This window comes from Pelophylax lessonae (genome assembly GCF_965119305.1).
Source record: "Pelophylax lessonae genome assembly, chromosome: 2".
In the NCBI taxonomy this organism is placed as follows: Eukaryota; Metazoa; Chordata; class Amphibia; order Anura; family Ranidae; genus Pelophylax; species Pelophylax lessonae.
Window position 1 is genome coordinate 565,011,958 of NC_138769.1, and position 11,925 is coordinate 565,023,882.

Below are 11,925 nucleotides of genomic sequence, written 5' to 3' on the forward strand. Positions count from 1 at the left end.
TGGGCTCCCTCCCCTCTCCTGAGTCTGATAAGTTGGGGTATTATATGGCTGTGAGCAGAGACTGTCTGTAGGCTTTGCGGCAGGGAATGCCTCAGTCTCTCCAGCAGTAGAAATGGGTTTTACGCCTCTGCTGATTTTTTCCAAGCTCAAATGTCTGGGTTTTAAGGCAGTTTGTTCATTGTTTCTTGTCGGTATACAGAATAGTTTATTAATCCCAAAGGGAAAGTTTTGAATAACAATGCAGCCTATTCACACTTGTGTTTTGATGAAGCTAAACCAGTGGTGGTCAACTTTTTTGATAGGGGTCCTCAACTGCTGCCCTTGACCTCATCAAAGCTCCACACATAATATTCTGTAAATGTAATACTACTGGCAAACTAAAGATGTGCAACAGGAGATGCTCAAAGGCTACGGACATGCTGCAGGAGATGGTTATGCCTCGTACACACGCAACGATTATCATGCCAGTGTTGTTGTGTTTGTTGGAATGTGCCTAGACTGCACTAATTTTCTCGGCCAACAAAAATCTACTTTAGAAGTGATGTCATGTGATGGTTTACTTTCCGTGTGTTTTTTCATCTCTGAGCATGCCCAGTCTTGCTCATCAGATTTTTGTCTGCCGAAATCTGTACTGACTGATGGAAAATCGGCCGTTGTGGTGACGGATAACAAAAATTTTATAGCCTGCACACCAGATTTTATTCGGCCGAAAAGTTGGAGTCGGTTGTCGAAAGCATCATACTAACAAGCCGAAGATCGGACGTTGGCCGAAAATTCACGGCCAACTATCGACGCGTGTGTACGGGGCATTAGAGACTGGGGGTGTGTTGCGTGCGACTACTATTCACTAATATTAAAGCTGCTTTACAAATCTATCCTTCTAAATCTTTGTGCTCTCTACAGCTCTAATTATATAAAAAAACGAAAACGCCTATAGTCTGAGAGGGCTGTACAATAAGTGCCAAAAGACCACAGGTTGGGCACCACAGAGCTAAACACTTAGTAATTTGCTGCATGGAAATGCATGTCAAGTAGACATGCCATTAATTCCTATGTGGCTGGTTCACATCTATGTCCCGCAGTTTAGTGTGTTCTATCAATCTATTATATCATGCCTTTTTGGACCTTGCTTTGTGCACTGGTGCAAATCACTTGGTGGAGGGGGGATTATGGTGTGGATTGTTTTTCAGTGGTTGGGCTTAGCCCTTTAGCTCCAGTGAAGGGAACTCTTAAGGCGCCAGCATACCAAGACATTTTTTGACAACTTGATGCTCCCAACTTTGTGGGAACAGTTTGGGGATGGCCCCTTTCTGTTCCAACATTTCTATGGACATTGCTTGGTGCACAAAGACATGGATGAGCGGGTTTGGGGTGAAGGAATTTGACTGGCCTGCACAGAGTCCTGACCTCAACCCAACAGAACACCTTTGGGATAAACTAGAGCAGACACTGCTAGCCATGCCTTCTTGTTCACATCAGTGCCTGACCTCCTAAATGTGCTTCTGGAAGAATGGTCAAACACTCTCATAGACACACTCCTAAACCTTGTTGACAGCCTTCCCTGAAAAGTTGAGGCTGTTATAGGTGCAAAGGGTGGGCCAACGTGAAATTGAACCCAACAGACTAAGATTGGGATGCTATTAAAGTACATGTGCGTGTAAAGGCAGGCGTCCCAATACTTTTGGTGTGTCTATACAGGGTTTCACAAAAGTAGAGTACACCGCTCACATTTTTGTAAATATTTTAATATATCTTTTCATGTGACAATACGGAAGAAATGACACTTTGCTACAAGTAGCAAAGTAGTTAGTGTACAGCTTGTATAACAGTGTAAATTTGCTGCCCCCCCCCCCCCCCCCGCCAAAATACTTCATACACAGCCATTTAATGTCTAAACCGTTGGCAACAAAAGGGAGTACACCCCTACGTGAAAAGTTCCCAAATTGGGCCCAAAGGGTCAATATTTTGTGTGGCCACCATTCTTTTCCAGTACAGCCTTAACAACCCTCTGGAGCATGGAGTTCACCAGAGCTTCACAGGTTGCCACTGTAGTCCTCTTCCACTCCTCCATGACGAGATCACAGAGCTGGTGGACATTGGAGACCTTGCGCTCCTCCACCTTACGTTTGAAGATGTCCCACAGATGCTCAATAGGGTTTAGGTCTGGAGACATGCTTGGCCAGTCCATCACCTTTACCCTCAGCTTCTTTAGCAAGGCAGTGGTCGTCTTGGAGGTGTGTTTGGGGTCTTTATCATGTTGCAATACTGCCCTCCGGCCCAATCTGTGAAGGGAGGGGATTGTAACGGAACCTCGACCAACAATGTGCTTCCGTCCGAATACCGCTTCCTTCCGTCTTGAACATGGATATCCGATATTATAGACACCGCATACAAACCTAGCTGAGAACTTAGCTTGTATATTATCTGGAATATTTATTGAACACTCGCACAGAATCATTACCACACCAGGTCAGGTGAGCCTGATTACATTATTATATGCAGATGAAGTTGTCTACAGAAACCTAATTAACCTGAGCTAATTACCTAGCCATCTGGACAGAAACAATAGGTTAATGGGAGTCCAGCTCCAGACAATGTTATAATTAACATGCTAATTTTAACTCAGCACTGCAACAAGGCTAAACAAACTACATTATAAGTATAAACACAGAATACCTTATTAATCAGACTATAGCAGGAGACCCCAGTAGCAGACTGTCCAGCTCCTACATTGAAGTACTTGGAATCCACTTTGAAACAATGCTTTAATTATTCAGAAGTCGTGGACTTCATGGCAACGGTCTACAATAGTCAATGAGGCCAAGCTCATACAATGTTCTATCACTCTGATACAGTGGAATTACGTATCATAGATTTCTTGAGGGCTATTGTAGATAAATATTACTGTCCAATTTGAAGTAATCAAAACGATGTTGTCAGTCATTTTCTCATTCACCCTGTGCCTCTAATAGACACAGGGTGACTTAAGTTTAATAGGGGCCTAGGGAGCTGAAACAGGGATTTCCCAACCTTTCTAAGCTAAGCTGTGTTCCATAGGCCCCCCAACCAAAGTGACTCTGTCAAGGTCTTACCTTGCCTTCCTGTTGGCAGCCATCTTGGACATGTGCAGACTGCTGTCTCTTATAAACTCTGTTTGCATCATCACTTGTCTGCTGCCTGGGTGTCGCTCAGCGATAATGTTGCACACCTGATTATATATATCACCTGATGGCTTTCAGACCTTGCCCTTGCGTTTGAGCTCCAAGGTGCATCACTGCTAGCAGTCCTCTGGTCTCTGTGGTTTCTCCATGCATGACTTGGCTCTTGATTCCGCATCGGTTGACGACTCGTCTTGGATGACTACCCGTTCCTGGACTCGATCCTGGTTTTGGATGACTACCCGCTTCCGAATTTGACCCTGGCTGTTCTTGATTTCGTTCCTCTCTCTTGCTGTGCGATTTTTATTATTGTTGCATTAATCGCTTTTATTTTACTTGCATCTTCGTGTGGTCTGGTACCCTGACGCCCCGTCAGATTGATCATGCTCTGCTTCAGTATGTCACAGGATATGTTTCCATTCATTGTCCCCCCCCCCCCCCCCCCACAATTACTGTAGCTCCCCAGTGCTCAGTGCTGGCAGCATTCATGCAGCCCTAGACTATCACCATCCCACCACCATTCTTGATTGTAGGAAATATATGTTCTTCTATAAACCTTTGGATGATAACTGAAGATCCCTGGTGTGCTGGCGATTTATGTACATTGTCCTGCTTGGTGATGGCTCTGAAATTCAGGGTTTTTCCTGGTACAAGTGACCCTGATCAACAGGAGAAATGGGGTAAATCTCTGACGGGGACACGCAGCAATACAAACCTGATGGGAGGAATAACCCTTTCCTCACCATCTCAACAACCTGGGAGGGGGGGGGGGGTGCTTTTGACTTTAGATGCATTTTAACCCATTAAGCCCCGGAGGATTTGGCTGCTGAAAGACCAGGGGGTATTTTGCAATTCGGCACTGCGTGACTTTAACGGACAATTGCGCGGTCGTGCGACGCTGTACCTAAACAAATTTGACATCCTTTTTTTCCCACAAACAGAGCTTTCTTTTGGTGGCATTTGATCACCTGTGCGACTTTTCTTTTTTTTTTTTTTTTGCAGTACTGCGACATTGCGGCGGACAGATTGCACCTTTTGACTGACATTTTTGACACTTTTGGGGTTACCAGTGACATTTCTATAGTAATCCGTGCTATACATGTGCACTGTTACTGTAAAATTACACTGGCAGTGAAGGGGTTAACTTTATTTGAGAGGGAGGGGCTGTGTGTGTCCCTAGGGCCGTGATTCTAACTGTGATTGGCTGTGGCTTGAGCTGTAGGAACAATGATCAACGGTCCTACATAGTAGAACTGTATGATCATTGTTTCTACACAGGGGAGCATGACAGGCGGCTTGTTTACACTAGCCGCCTGCCTTTCTCCCTCTCCCCCGACGATCGCTGAGTGACCGGCGGACATCGGGTCCGCCGGTCACGCGCACGCGCGGGGGGGGGGGGGGGGGTCCGTGACCATGCCGCCGGTGGCGCGCGCTCGCTCCCCAGAGCCTCACAGGCTAGTGACGTACCCATACATCACTCTGCCTGTGAGGGGCTGACCGCCGCAGTATATGTACTTGCGGCGGTCGGCAAGTGGTTAAGTGTCATAGTATTACTTGAGCTATGAAATGTGGGGGCCCAGAGATGAGTGACCTTTTTTATATAACCCACTCCCCTCTACATGAACTGTGTAGAGTGGAATTCCCTTAAGTTGTATTGAAGGAAAATCTATAGAAATATGTTGTCCTTAACTTTATGTGGTGGAAACCAGGCCCCCAGGATGTGTTCAGGGCAGGTTATGGAGTCGTTGCTACAAAGAAGTGTATGAGGGAAGAACACAGCTGTTTCCACATTCTGCTCATTTGCAGCCTTTGTTTGCACATCCAGCAGCGGAGGTTTTGGATGAGAAAAGGATAGTTTCCATACAGAGCCTAAAACAACTTGTCACTTTTTCCACCCTCCGTGTAATCAGATTTTCTCGTTTTCCTTTGCTAACCGTTTAACTGCCACAAATGCTTTGCTACAATATTTTTTGAAATCTGTATGGCTAGAAGATCTGTTCTTTGGAAATCTGGTGCACAAAATGCTGGCAGGCATTGAGCGATTTTTAAATAATGGCAAAGATACAGTGGCTTAGACAATAGGCTAAAAACAAAAGTATACAGTATTTTCATTCATTGTATAGTGTGAATTATTATTGCAGGTTTTATTTTCTAAAGGTAAACTCCAGATTAGTGTAACTTTCACCCTGACATACCTCGTCACTCTTTACTCTGCTGTGAATTTCTGGTATGAAAAGTGCTAAAGCCAAACCTTCACTGACCTATGTACAGTACCTTGAAAGTATTCATACCGCTTGTAATTTTCCAGACTTTGTCATGTTCCAACCAAAACCATACTTTTTTTTTTTTCTGGATTTTATATCGTAAACCAACACAAACTGGCACATAATCGTGTAGTGAAAAGAAAATGATAAATGGTTTTCACATATTATTTTTTTTTTTTTAAATATCTGAAAAGTGTGGTGTGCATTTCTATTCATCCCCCTTTACTCCAATACCCCTAAGTAAAATCTAGTAGAACCAATTGCCTTCAGAAGTCACCTAATTAGTAAACAGAGTCCACCTGTGTAATTTAATCTCAGTATAAACACAGCTGTTCTGTGAAGCCCTCAGAGGTTTGTTGGAGAACCTTCGTGAACAAACCGCATCATTAAGGCCAAAGAACACACCAGACGGGTCCGAAATAAAGTTGTGGAGAAGTTTAAAGCAGGGTTAGAATTTGAAAAAATATCCCAATCTTTGAACAGCTCACAGAGCACTGTTCAATCCGTCATCTGAAAATGGAAAAAAGTATGGCACAACTGCAAACCTACCAAGACATGGCCGTCCATCTAAACGGACAGGCTGGGCAAGAAGCGAATTATTCAGAGAAGCAGCCAAGAGGCCCATGGTAACTCTGGAGTAGCTGCAGGGATCCACAGCTCAGGTGGGAGAATCTGTCCACAGGACAACTATTAGTCATGCACTCCACAAATCTGGCCTTTATGGAAGAGTGGCAAGAAGAAAGCTATTTAAAGAAAGGAATAAGAAGTCCTGTTTGCTAGAAGCCATGTTGGGGACACAGCAAACATGTGGCAGTAGGTGCTCTGGGCAGAGAAAAAGCAAAACGCTATGTGTGGCAGAAAACTAACGTTGCTCATCACCCTGAACACACCATCCCCACCATGAAAAATGGTGGTGGCAGCATTATATTGTGGGAATGCTTTTCTTCAGCAGGAACAGGGAAGCTCATCAGAGTTGATGGGAAGATAAATGGAGCCAAATACAGGGCAATCTTGGAAAAGCTGTTAATCTGCAAAAGATTTGGGACTGGGGCAGAGGTTTACCTTCGAGCAGGACGACAACCCTAAACAGACAGCCAAAGCTACAATGTAATGCATGGGTTTTGGCTTCTCTGGGCCACATTGAGTGTAGAGAAATTTTCTAGGGCCACATATAAAATATATACTATAGTTAAGGTATATAAGTAATAAAATTCCGCCGTGCCCCCCCCACTAATTTAATACAACTAGAGGATGATCAAATTAAATGGAATCAGTATACAGAGGTTTACTTGTTCTGAGAGATATTAAAGGAACACTCTAACCACCACGACCACTTTAGTGATTTGAAGTGGTCATGGTGGTAGGAGTCGGAAACACTGCACATGCTCGCCAGCCCCCCCCCCCCCCTCCCCTCCAAGGTAGCCTCTGCCTACCGTTAGTTGGAAGCCGCTGTGGCCATGCCTTGACCCGTCTTCCTTCCTCCCCAGCAAAAAATAAAACTGTCAGGGGTCAGTGGGCCGCATTGCCTGCGGTTCTGGGCCGCATGTGGCCCCCGGGCCGCAGGTTGGACATGCCTGATGTAATGGTTTAGAGCACAGCATATTCATGTTAGAATGGAATGGTAAAAGTCCAGACCTAAATCCCATTGAGAATCTGTGGCAAGACTTGAAAATTGCTGTTCATTGACTCTCTCCATCCAATCTGAAAGAGCTTGAGCTATTTTGCAAAGAAGAATGGGTAAAGTCACTCTAGATGTGCAAAGCTGGTAGAGACATCCCCAAAAAGACTTGCAGCTGAAGGTAGTTCTAAAAAGTATTGACTAAGTGGGGCTGAATACAAATGTACGCCACACTTTTCAGATGTTTATTTATTTGTAAACCAAATTGAAAACCATTTATCATTTTCCTTCCATTTCACAATTATGTGCCACTTTGTGTTGGTATATCACATAAAATCCTAATAAAATACAATTACATTTTTGGTTGTAACATGACCAAATTTGTAAAATTTCAGGGGTAAAAATTTTCAAGGCACTGTAGCTATAGACATTGTGGAGAGCTTTATCTTCAAAGATCACAACAGAGGCACTGAGTCACAGCTTCTCTGCCCTTATTTTTTTTCCCTGGCAGGGACTTGGCAGCCTACCAGCCTTCTAGTGTAAAAACAAACAGCTGGTATTGTAAGCTGTTAGAAACTGAATGAAATGTTTTGGTTTTTTTTTTTTTTTTTTTTTTTTTCCCGGATGAATTGCTTCACAGTGTATGCAACTACATAGATCAGTGAGTATTTAATGAATACAAATCTTTGGTGATAGAGATATATATTCACACCTGTGAATGCATCCACACTCTGATTACATGTGAGAACGCCAATGAGGGTGCCTTCAACTAGCTGCAGGAGGCAGCCCCATTTAAAGCAATGGGAGGCTACCAGTTCCTGCAGTTAATCACAACCACTCACGCGTAATCTCTCAGGCAGCCATGACCTATTGATCACCCCTGGACACAGACAGCCTGGGCCATTTATTTTGTAGTGGTGTTTTTGGCTGGAGTTCTGCTTTTTAAATGTAACTTTTTCTATAAAGAAATTGGGGGCTGCCATGGTGGAAAACCTTCCTGAGATTGATGGTTGATTGCTTGACTGTAATGATGATCATCTGTCTCCAATACCAAACTGTAACACGTAGGGAAAAGCACAGGTTTGGTTTTGAACTTTGGTTCAGGTCAAACTCAAGAAGCAAGCTGTGTTTCCTACCAAGTGGGCACCCAATCAGCCGCGGCCAGGCATGTGCAACAAGGCAGTGTTAATTTCGTCGACTAAAACGTTTTCGTCGACTAACACAATTCAGATGACTAAAATATGACTAAAACTAAAATGGCATTTTAGTCAAAAGACTATAACTAAAACTAAATCGAAATTTGCTGCCAAAAATTAACACTGGTGCATGCTCAAAGCATAAATAATAACATATTAGATTTTTCACTCCAGGACCAGCAGTAGTATATAATGAGTTTGGAAATTGTAGAGAAATGCTTAAATAATGCATTACAAATTACAATTGAACTACACCCATTTGATTATAGATGACTAAAATTAGTTTTAGTCGACTAAAATGTAGGGCGTTTTAGTCGACTAAAATATACTGGAGTTTTAGTCGACTAAATATGACTAAAACTAAAACCCTTGCAGAAGACTAAAATGGGACTAAAACTAAAATGCCATTTTAGTCCTAAGACTAAGACTAAAACTAAATTGAAATTTGCTGCCAAAATTAACACTGCAACAAGGGGGCCTGCTCTTTTACCATCTTAAAGTGTCCAATATGATCGGTACCAGGAAGTCTGCTGCAGAGCAAATGTTCCACTGGACAGGTAAGTGTAATGCTGATTGCTACACAGAGTACTGTTATTGTTTTATTGTAACTCCCTGACAGGGTCACTTTAAAAACTGCTGAAACTACATTTGGTTAAAAAAAATAAAAAATGTTGAAATAAGATATATCCTAAGGGATGCATTGTTTTTTTTTTTTAAATGGGTTGTCAGAGCCCCTAGATCAGTGATGGTGAACCTTGGCACCCCAGATGTTTTGGAACTAAATTTCCCATGATGCTCAACTACACTGCTGAGTGCAAGAGCATCATTGGAAATGTAGTTCCAAAACATCTGGGGTGCCAAGGTTCACCATCACTGATCTAGATGGACACGATGCGAGAGAGGAAAAAAAAACACTGCTATTATGTGCTTTTGAAAACCTGAATATGTAATTAGCAAATATGGCTCTCCTATGTGCATATAGTTGTTTTTGTGTATGTGTGTTTAAAAATAAAAAAAATAAATAAAAAAAAAATGGTTGCAAACCTCCGAAACATGTAATGTAAAGTGTGTGCTTGTCTCATTGAGGAGAACAAAGTGTCATCTCTGTCTGCTGCTTTGTTCCTCTGTCTGCATGAATCACTTCTGACAAGTCTGTTACATAAAAGTAAAGGTTTTTAAATCCTTGAAATGACCTTTATTAAGACATGGAAAATCTATGTCAGGGGAGGGAGCTCTATCACACAGTCTGACAGCCTCCGCTCTATTCCTGTGAGTTTGGGGGTGGGGGGGGTCGTAGGAGTACTACGTGATTTTCGTGCGCAAGGTCTATTGTTCTGACCCTGCGGGAGGCGGGCTGCGGGAGAAGCTGCAGCGATTGCTGGCGGCCTCCTGCGATCGGCAGGTAAACTGACAGAAGACCCGTCTGCTTATGTAAACAAAGCAGGCAAGTCTTCTGTCAGACAGGCAGGGGAGATCAGAAGTTTCAGCTAAGCTGAAACCCCGATCTCTGTGCCTGTCACAGAACCATCCCCCCACACAGTAAGCATATTTAGGTACACATTAACCCCTTTGATCACCCTAAGTGTTAACCCCCTTCCCTGCCAGTGTCATTTATACAGTAACAGTGCATATTTGGCAGTGATTACTGTATTAACCACTTGCCGACCCCTGCAAGTACATATACTGCGGCGGTCAGCCCCTCCTGGGCAAAGTGACGTATCGGTATGTCACTCGCCCACGAGCCAATAGGGGCGAGCTCCCGCCCCCGCTCGTTCACAGGGATCCCTGCGTGAGTGACCGGCGGCTCCGATGTCCCACTGGAGAGGGAGAAAGGCAGGCGGCTGATGTAAACAAAGCCGCCTGTCATTCTCCCTGGTGTAACTGCAGAGATCATGCGATCCTGCTATGTAGGATCGTATGTCTCTGTGGTTACATCAAAAGCCACGCCCCTTGACAGTTAGAAGCACGCCCCTAAGGACAAACTTAACCCCTGGATCTGCCAGTGTCATTTTTACAGTAACAGTGCATATGTATAGCACTGATTACTGTAGTAATGCCACTGGTACCCCCAAAGTGTCAAAAGTGTTAGTCAGGGGTCCGATCTGTCCGCCGCAATGTCGCAGTCCCGCAAAAAATCGCAGATCGCCACTATTACTAGTAAAATCAAAAATCTTTCCTTTTAGTTAGTAGATGCAATAACTTTTGCGCAAACCAATCAAAATAGTCACACTTTTTTTTTTTTTTTTTTGTTTATAGCACAAAAAATAAAAATCGCACTGGTGATCAAACCCCACCAAAAGAAAGCTCTATTTGTGGGGGAAAAAAAGGACGTCAGTTTTGTTTGGGTACAGCGTCGCACCACTGCGCAATTGTTCGTTAAAGTAACGCAGTGCTGAATCGCTAAATAGGGCCTGGTCATTTTATCAGGAAAATCCTCGTGTCTTAAAGTGGTTAAACACTGCAAGACTATCATTATCACTAAAATATAGTATACTAATACCTCTGACGTATTAGACTATAGTTTATAAAGCTAAATATCATGCTTCCATCTACTTTACTTTTTTTTTTATTTTTTATCCCTATTGGGCATCTTTAGCTTCTTTCTTTCTTCTTCTGGGGAAGGCGTGATAGCAGAAATTCACATATGCTTGCTTTGGATCTCTGGAGTTCTGCTGTCTCCGGGGCATGGATTGAGTTTCAGGGCTGTTGCTGGATCTCACGTTTCATGCTGGGGGGAAGCCCACTGGTCCTCTGTGTTGTACACCAGATGTTGTGCTGGGAAGGGCTCAGTAGTACACACATACAAGCTTTCACACACTGGAATGGCTGGGATTCCCAGCTGTTACCTTGTTCTCCTGTTTCATGTCTGGGACTCATATGGACCTCTTGAGTGCCGCCAGGGTGTGTATTCTGCTAATGGAGACCACTGATGTCTCCTTTACGTTCTGAACGTCCTATTACTAGAAGCACTGAGTGGTGCTATTCTATGGAAAGAATGTAGGATATGTCTATCATCCCTGTCATCACTGTCACATTTCTTACTAATATTTCCTGAAGAACTGCACAAATCAAGAGCCAGTTGGATCATATATGTATGACTGCTCAATCCTATCTGCAGCCAGCTTTATTCAAACTGTAAATTATATCTTGGCAAAGGAATTGCAGAATCTGCTTATTACAGAAGGGCTACTTTAGTGTTTTATACTACGATTGTTATTGGAAATGCACTTGCCATCGTCATACGGAGAGCGAGGAAGGTCCGATTTATTTGGATTAGGTGAGAATGTCTTTCGGTATATGGCCACTCTTATGACCAACCATACACTGTATATACTGGTGATGGGTCATATTTGAGCACCGCTTGTGATTATTGCAGTGTGTGCAGGACGGATGACCCTTACTTTGCCTAAACACTAAAGCAGGCAATACATGGGTTGAATTCTGAACAAATTTTCTTTCGAAAATCAGAAATTTTGTGATCTGATGATGTCACCATTGATATCAACCAACCAAGCCTTCAATTTCACCTTGTGTTTCAACAGAAAATTAGATTTTTCGTGTTCGTAAATTTTTATTTTCCCCCAGGAATTTCCTTTTTTCAGGACATCCTCTTTTCTTTCTTTTCTTGTGCTCATGCACATTTCTTTTTCGACTTCTCATTGATTAGAAAATCTGTGTTTTTTAAAATA